The following is an 8,626-nucleotide window of genomic DNA, read 5'->3' on the forward strand; positions in this document are numbered from 1 at the left end:
TAAGGCACATCGATATAACAGTTGGCCAATAATCCAAGTTCTATTCATGGATTATTTTGGAAACAAAGAAAAGTGGAGCTGTGGTGCCTCCTACTGGCTCTGTTTCTGTCTTTCATTACTGTCTGCCATGTCTCATGAGTGTTACCATTAGATCTTTGAACTATTAATGCAGACGTAATGATGATTAGGAGGGCCTCAGAAAAGGTCTCAGATATGAAAGACTGCAGCTATTTAAATTTAAAAGAAACTGATTAAAACTGAAGAAAATTATGAAAGCAGAAAGTGACTCAGAAATATATGCCCAACAGGAGCAATGCATGTATTTTTTCTTACAATCCCACTTACCAAGTGGATAAGGATTTTTTGACATATTATTTCATTTGATGTAAAACTGAATATGCTTTTTACATTGATCTTACTCCAAGACCCAAAAAATGTTCTTTGATTCAAATGTTGTTTTGATTCAAAACTAACAAAGCAGAATCACAAGAATAATTCATTTTTCTGGTGCTACCTCTTTTCCACAGACTGTAAATTGTACCAGACATAATTTTATTGCTCTATGGATGAAGAGCCTGGTAAGTCATTATGTTTGTAGAGGAATTAATGTCTCAGTACCACCACATATATCCAGCCTTCCCATGCAATCTAGATACAAGAGCATAAATCAACATGTCCAAAATGTTAAGAAAACATACCCTTTACTATTTAGGAAAAAAAAATAGTGTTTTAACTAAAATTATAGCTTTTAATAAAGAATTAATCTAACAGCTGCAACAATACTGTGTATCAGAACATGCCTGATGTTGGTGTGGCCCTTACTTTGGCTGCTATGTTAGACAGGAACATCCCTGAACAGGTACTGTGCACATTTCATAGTTTTCTGAAAACTCTGGGATCAGTCACTGATTTGGGATGACTAGGCATATTCTTGGACTGTTCATACTCAGCTCAGCAGTGATCCACCAATCTGTCCTGTAATTTAAACACACTCTCCTCAACAGCTCTACTTGCTTCTCTCTGCAAATTCTGTCCTCTAAGATAAATTTCATTTACATGGACTTACCCAGCACAAGTAAATACATGATCATTATGCTTAACTTTGTACTATTTGTGCCCAAGAAAACACAGGAAAGTCATCATGACAATACTAGATTTGCATTTAAATAAATGTGTATCATGAAATAGCATATATGTAGTAAATATGTAGTTGGTGGGAGCTTTCAGATCATCATATTCTTAAAAAGCAGAACTACCATGCAATGTTTTTTGCTGGTATTTCAAACAATTAGTAGGACTAGACAGGAAGATTCAGGACACACAGCAAATAGCTTTCACAGCTAACAGCTGCCGTGCAGAAGAATTTGCATTGGGAACTTGAAATGCGCAAAAAATGTAAACAGGATCTAATAAGGGAAATCACAGCACAGATGTACAAGTGATTACAACACTCCTTGCCTAAGATGCAAATATGAAAAAAAAACCCCAATTAATTCATAATCAAGCTTCTTGAACTCATTCAAGCTTTGGAGGACACAAAAAGCCTGCAGTGTAATAGAGGTTACAAATGCTAGACAGAATCTGAAAAAGTTTCTAGCCCTGAAAGACAAGGACAAAACCCAGAACAAAACACTCTTGGTGTTTTGTACTGAATTTCATCCAAAGTTCTTCTCAGGCTCTGATTCCAGATTCTGCAGAGAGCTAACTTTTAATACAGTCAATATTTCTTCAGGAACATGACAAATTACTTGACAGGTTGAAGAGCCTAGGCACGGAAAGGCGAAGTGACTCAGATGCTGACTGTAACTCGTCTGTCCTCAACAAAAAAGATGCTTTTCTCATGCAGCTGCACAGACACCCTGCCTTTGCAGTTGTTGTTCACACCCATGCTGTCTGAGGACAACATCAATTTCAGGTACTATCACAAATGGAAATGGCTTCGTGGAACCAGAAAACCCCTGATCTTTCAGTAAGGGAAATGAACAAAATATTTTAAAATGTGTGTATGGAACAGAAAGGACATAAAGGTTCTTCATCAGACTCATCTATTGACTCTGTTTCAGGCATGGTTTTGTCCCCATAAGTACTGGTGCCATCTCAGCCCTCCCCAAGCCTGTAAGGTCCCAGTTGTCAAGGCGTTTTGAACAAAAGTTACTTCAAATGAGCTTTTTATAGCACCTGTTAAATGGTTACTTGATTTTAATAGCAGATTCTGGGCACTCTGTCAACATAAATAACTTAGACCACTGTTAAACATGGCCCAGAAAATAATTCACTTTTTTTCTAGCTTGCATTTAGTCTTACATGGAGCAAGAGTTATGTTGCAAATTGGTAAAATTTCTGGCTAGATGCTGTCTAGAATGGATTGTATTAAGAAGTTTATTGCATTACACCACACACATTGTGTCAATAATGAGCATATTGAATGAACATTGTCTTTCAGATGTTTTCTATAGCATTATGTTGAACTTATTAGTGTAGCTCTCAAACCACCAGCGTAATTAAGATACTTAAGTTATTGTTGCCATTTGTTTCTTATTTTTTAAAAAAAGCCCACATAATTCTCTACTTTATAAAAAACTCATGGAAAAATATTGCTGACATATTTGAGTACACATGGTTTTGGAAGCATTACTTTAATCCCCAGGAAGTAATTTAATAAAAATGGATTTTTCTACCTCAAGACATCTGAAAAAAACCTTTTCATAAATATTGGATATAGAAATGTCCTTACATAACAACTATCAAAGCTCCAGCTTAAGTAATAAAAAGCTTAATAAAAATCACTTTTGATTAACGATACTTTCCTCTCCCTCTAATTTTGAACTAAATGCCTTCTGCTAATAGCATAATCAAGGGTCCCCCTACCTTGCTTCTATAAATATCTGTGTTCCCAATAGAATGCCACCAGAATTGCACCAGATGTGTTTGAGATGATGCCTTTTAGATCCAGATTTTACAGTTTCAGTAAGTCTGACCCTGCAGAGACCCACCCAACTTATTTCCTTTTGCTGACTTCAGCTAATGCTATTGAAGTCAGTGGGAGGTTAACTCATGTACACCTTCAGAGGGTCAATCATAGCACTGGATGAACAGACTGACCAGCAACTGCTGCTGAGAAAAGCGAAATCAGACCAGTAGTGTTGGTTAAACTGCCTATTATCCAGGCACACCTGCTAAATATCAAAATGCCAAAGGCCTAATGCACTCCTGTGTTACACCAGGTTCGTGTCAGGGAAACCCTATATGCTGAATCAGGAGGCTTTATTGGCCCACAGGGCTAAGGATCAAATTCTGACCCCTGTGAGACCCTCTCCTTTTAAACTCAACTACTTTCACATATTTAGTGATTGATTTTAACGTCCAGCCACTCTTGAAGTCATCCCATGGACGTAAAAGGAACCCAGATCTCATTTACCCAAAAGGGAAATTAATCTTAAGCCTCCAATTTCTACCACTCAGATGATCTTTAATGGGTGTCAAGAAAGTGGAGTAGGAGAAAGAGAGCAGCTCCTCCTTCCTGAAGAGCAAAGGACGTCCTGACACACTCCTTAAAGCAGGGGCATAGACAGCTATCTTGGGAAGACTGCTCTGGCTTTTGAAACCTTTCTGAATCAAATTGCTTCATATTGCAGCATCCAAACACCTGAAAATGTGGGATTTAAAAGACAAACCTTTATTTCAGTTTTCCTAGTGATGCCTGTGTGTTTTCCTCCCTGCTGCTGTGTGCCCTATTCCTGTTGTGTTTGCCCCTCTGGACTTTACCTGTTCTGTGTGAGCATTATCTTGCTATAGTTGTGCCACACTACCTAATTTGTTAAACACATTTTAAAGTGTCTGGTATGGGTGAATTCCTGAATGCTATACAGACATTCTCACTTCTAGAATTGTAATTGTTTCCCAGAACTATTGTCACTTTTATACCTCATGATTTTCTAGGACATATCAAAACTCTATTTATTTTCTAGGAAAGAAGACATCTTTTTCCTGGTTTATGGCAGTAATTGTATCAAATATAGAGTGACTTGAAAGTTTTTTATTTCTTTCTTCTTCATTTTGTTATCCAGATATTCCTCATTGTCCCTTTGGGTAGCTCCTGTCACAAATAAAATTATTGTTCCACAGCTTTATAACCACAGCCTGCCAACAGGAAGCAGAATGTCACACTGGCTGTCGTTGCTGCTATGTGGAGCTTTTCCCAAGGCCGCGTGTCTGGCAGCCTAAGTAATGTAAATCCTATTTTCACAGTCATTGTCCCACTGCAATTAACAGAGGTGGCATTTACTGATCTGAGCTCAGCAGTTTATGTTTTAAAGCTGTGAGAGCAGCATTCCAAGGCTTTCCTCAAGTGTATCCCTCCAGAGGGGGTATGTCCTTTAGAAGCATTTCTCTGACATGTATCCTTACTCCAAGGTTTGTATAGTCTTGTAATGAAATAGAACATGGAAAGAAATTTAGGATTCAGTTTGCCTAGTTAACATACAAAAATAATTTGGCAGCTGAGCCTCCATGTGGAAGGATGTAGGCAGGAAAAAACACAGTCTGGGACATAATGAATATTTTTAAAATCCTCACAAGCTTAGGTACTTACTGTCAAGACTAGCAACTGATGTATGCTATTATGAAAATGTTTCCCTTTTTATTTTTTTTCTCTCCAGAATCTGTTTTTAAACATCAGTTGGTCATTTTTAAAATAATCAATGGCAGTTAGCCTCATCAGGTCACAACACTATAAGTTACATTTTGCAATATAAATTATGATTTAAATGATATTAAGTAGCATTAGCTCTATGGTAACAAGCAATGGCACATTCTGTACAAACAAATAAGCCTGCTCTTCCTACGCCTGTATCCAGGGTGCTGGGCTGTTTGTTCTCAGAGAGAGAAGGATATGATTACTGAGATAAAACAAAATCACACACTACAGCCATTATGGGGAACAGGGGAGGGGAGAATGTTAAATGTATTTAAACTTCAGGAGGTTAAAACAGCATGTGCCAAAAAATTTTTGAAATGTCAGGATTAATAACAGCTGGAAGAAGGAGCAGAACTGACTCTCTGTTTCTAATGCAGAATTCAGCATTTAAGGTTCCAGGATGTTGATTTATCAAGCTTTTTCCTTCTATCCCAACAGCCCTCCCACATAATGGTAATTGCTGGTGATGAGAGTACACAAATGTTAAATAATAAATTCATTTCTTACCTCTGGTGTAACCAAGAGACATTGTTTCAATGGCCTAGATTATGTCTCCAAACACTTGAGGAATATCTAAGGTATAGCAATTAAGCATAAACAATTAAAAAACTCCAACCATCCAAGGACACACTCTTAATGAAATAAAAATTGAAAATTAATCTCAGTAATATGAGAGAGCAGAAACTCAGAACAGGCATGTAGCTTTCAAATAAAAACCCAGTGCTTCTGAATGAAGCCTCTTGCAATAAGATCAGAAAGCAAGTCCTTTAGCTCCATGAGGTGTAAAATCTGAGGGAAGTGGCATGTGAGTGACACTTGCTGATTGCATTTCAAGCTGCATTTGAAGTCAGAACCTTCAACACTGAAATGTTTGTGTAGCCTACTCTAGGTAGTCAAATTCTGCAAATCAGCATGATGGTATGTATTCATCTTTTGACAGCCAGTGGGGACACTTTGATGGTGTTTATACACCTCTGATATGGGTAAAGCAGTCTATTCTAAGCATTTAAAGACCCCCAGTGTTATGTTAATGAGTAAAGTTTTGTGATAAATGCTTGCTTCAATTATGAATTCCAAAAGCATGAACTAAAAAGAATACCAACAATAGCTGGTATACATTAATATGTTTTAATGGATGTTAGCTAGAAAAGGAAGAAACCTTCCATTTTCCATCAGATCTTCCTTACATCAATTGCACTACCAGTGCAAGTAAGTGCAACATCTGCTTTCACTATCACTGTTTAGAGATAGGAGGTAGAGCTATCAGTTTTTGATAACATTGATCCCTCTAATGAATAATATTTTCTACATAAAGATCCCAATTATTTTTATATTCCATCTATCCTACAACAGAAACAAAAGATGGCAAAACTTCTTGCTCCAAGACTAGGAGATGGGTCTACTGCAGATGCAGGAGAGCACTCTATTTGTCAGGACCCAGGACACACCTCTGGCTGTCCAGGACACCAGGACCCCTGCTAGGGGTCTCAGAGACCCTGTCACAGAGCCCAAGACACCTGTGGTTTTGATTATGACCCATGGAGCAAATTACCAACCTTATATGAAGATCAGCAAGCCACAACAGTTTAGGTAGAATAATAGTGAAATTATCACAGGCTGGAAAAGAAGATTTTGGGTTTTTTGGTATGGGGGTTCAGGAAGCAAGATGGAGGGAACTGGGTGTGTCCAGCCTTTCTCCTTTTTCTTCTTGGCCTCCATCTTCTGCTGTGATGTTAGCACTTGGGGATTGGTTTAGAATAGAGGTGCACTGTCTAGCATGGGTGATAGGTATTGGAAGGTAAAAGTAAATATGATATACGTAATTTGTAGTACAAAAGACGACGCAGCCTTGGGGCGGGAGGAGAGTGCCTAGAACTGTCTTGCTGAGCTGACCTCGGCAAGGCAGGAGAAAATTTTTTATAGATAAGATAAAATAAACAACCTTGAGACCGAGAAATGAAGAGCCCTGACTCCTTCTTCAAGCGCCGGGCTGGGAAAAGAGACTTTCGAACTTTTCTCGGGGTCACTCTGACCAGCTAGAGATCCCGACACTATTACCTGAACCAGTCTGTGGTCCCTGTAGGGACTTAAACTGACACCGTGCTGGAGTCAGCCTTTAACAGACTCTAAGCCTACAAGTCAGTAATAAGAAAGTTTGAAAGCAGACAAATGTCTACCCCACCACATGAATAAGTAAGTGTCATAAAAATAACAAAGGTGGTAAATGAAAGTGCTCTTTGTAACCCAAATGCAATGGTTTGTTTTATGAGGAAAACAGAGCATGGGTCAAGCAGTTATCAGCCTTTGATTTGTATGATGCAGTGATGTCACACTATCTTCTCTGCAGACAGTCATTCATGCCAGGTGTAACAGGAGCTAAATATGGTTACCACAGTGAGCATAAATACTTCATTCTGGAAATTGAATAAAACCAGTAAAAGAATGAGGGGCGTTTTCCCCAAAAGACAGGCCAGATACTCAACAGTTTTCCTCTAACCCAAACCTTGTTTTCTATTGAAGCACAACTCAAAGCCATAGCTGGTATACATTAATATGAGCCAGCAAAAAAACCTAGTCAAAAAAATGTGACAGAAACTGTGAATAATTACCAGTTGGATGGAGGATGGTTGATCACTGGGGTTTGCCATCAGAATTCCACTGTCTCAGTGGAAGCTGGGTGGAAGGGAACACTGGGTCTCAGACTTGTAAGGTGTTACTTTAGATGCTTGTTAGTTCAAAATGAAGCCAGCAGCAGCACACTGAAGTATTTTTTCTGAGGATTGGCTGTCACTTTAACACCAGAGAGGGTATCTCTGGTTGATGGTGGCCTTGGGCTTCTCTGAGCAGGAAGTCTTGCCAGAGAGCTGCAGCTGACAAGGAACTGTGGTTTGAGCACTCAAGAGTGCTCTGGGGTCTGGGAGTGAGGGGTTTGGTTGAGCTGCTGATTGATGTAAAGTTTAGTCTGATATAACTACTGGCACATCATGGGTTCTGGCACAAATGGGTTGTGCTCGAGGCAACAATACTTCAAACCCAGCATGCAGTGAACATCCAGCAATGCCTAGAGAAAGGCAATTCCTGTCTTGCATGGGACAGTTGGAAGTTGGGTTGATATTTGAATTGATCAGAGGGAAAGTGTGTGAATGCTTCAGATGCTGTGGGAAATGCAATGTCACTTTAATGTAACTTTCTAGAAGGGTCTTCTGTATTCCCTTGCATAAGCTAATTCTTTTTACAATCTGAAACAAGTTACTTATGCTACTTTAGCAGGTGGGTTGGGAGGTTGACATTTCCTTAGTCAGTGCTATCCCACATTGTCTCAATGAGATACAAACAAGAAAAAGTCAAGAAAAAACTGACTGTAGAACAGCAGGTTAGGCCCAGGAGAGGGAAGAGGAAAAGAGGAAGGATACTGTTGCATTTGCTGTCACTGTATCATTTCAAGCCAGGTCAAGGAAAAAAATTTTGCTTCCTACCTTGATAAACTGTTAGTAATAGGTCAGGAGTCAGCTGCTTCCTTTATCAGCACAGGGAGCTTAAATGTCAATGATTAAATGTTTCCATGGAGATCCCCTGAGCTTCACTAATGTGGGCACATTATTTACACCCACACTGCTGGAGAAATGAGAATGACAGCACATTTTGCTGTGCCCCAGCTTATCTGAAGCAAATTCTGCAGCTGGAATCTGAAACAGCATCTCAGAGCCCCATCTCAGGGATGTGACAGATACCTGCTCATCTGATTTTGGCTCTTGTTAGAAAGAAGCAGCCAGCAGAGCTTTTAATGCTGCATTCTGGAGACACTGCTCCAGGGCAGAGGGATTGTCACAGCTGCTCACTAGTAAAAGATGAATCCTTGCAGGAGGCTGCAGTAGGTAGCAAATCAGCTCTGTGACCTACATAGGCTGAACACACTTCAGTTGTTAATTC

The sequence above is a fragment of the Geospiza fortis genome, unplaced genomic scaffold, assembly GCF_000277835.1.
Source record: "Geospiza fortis unplaced genomic scaffold, GeoFor_1.0 scaffold50, whole genome shotgun sequence".
Taxonomy (NCBI): Eukaryota; Metazoa; Chordata; class Aves; order Passeriformes; family Thraupidae; genus Geospiza; species Geospiza fortis.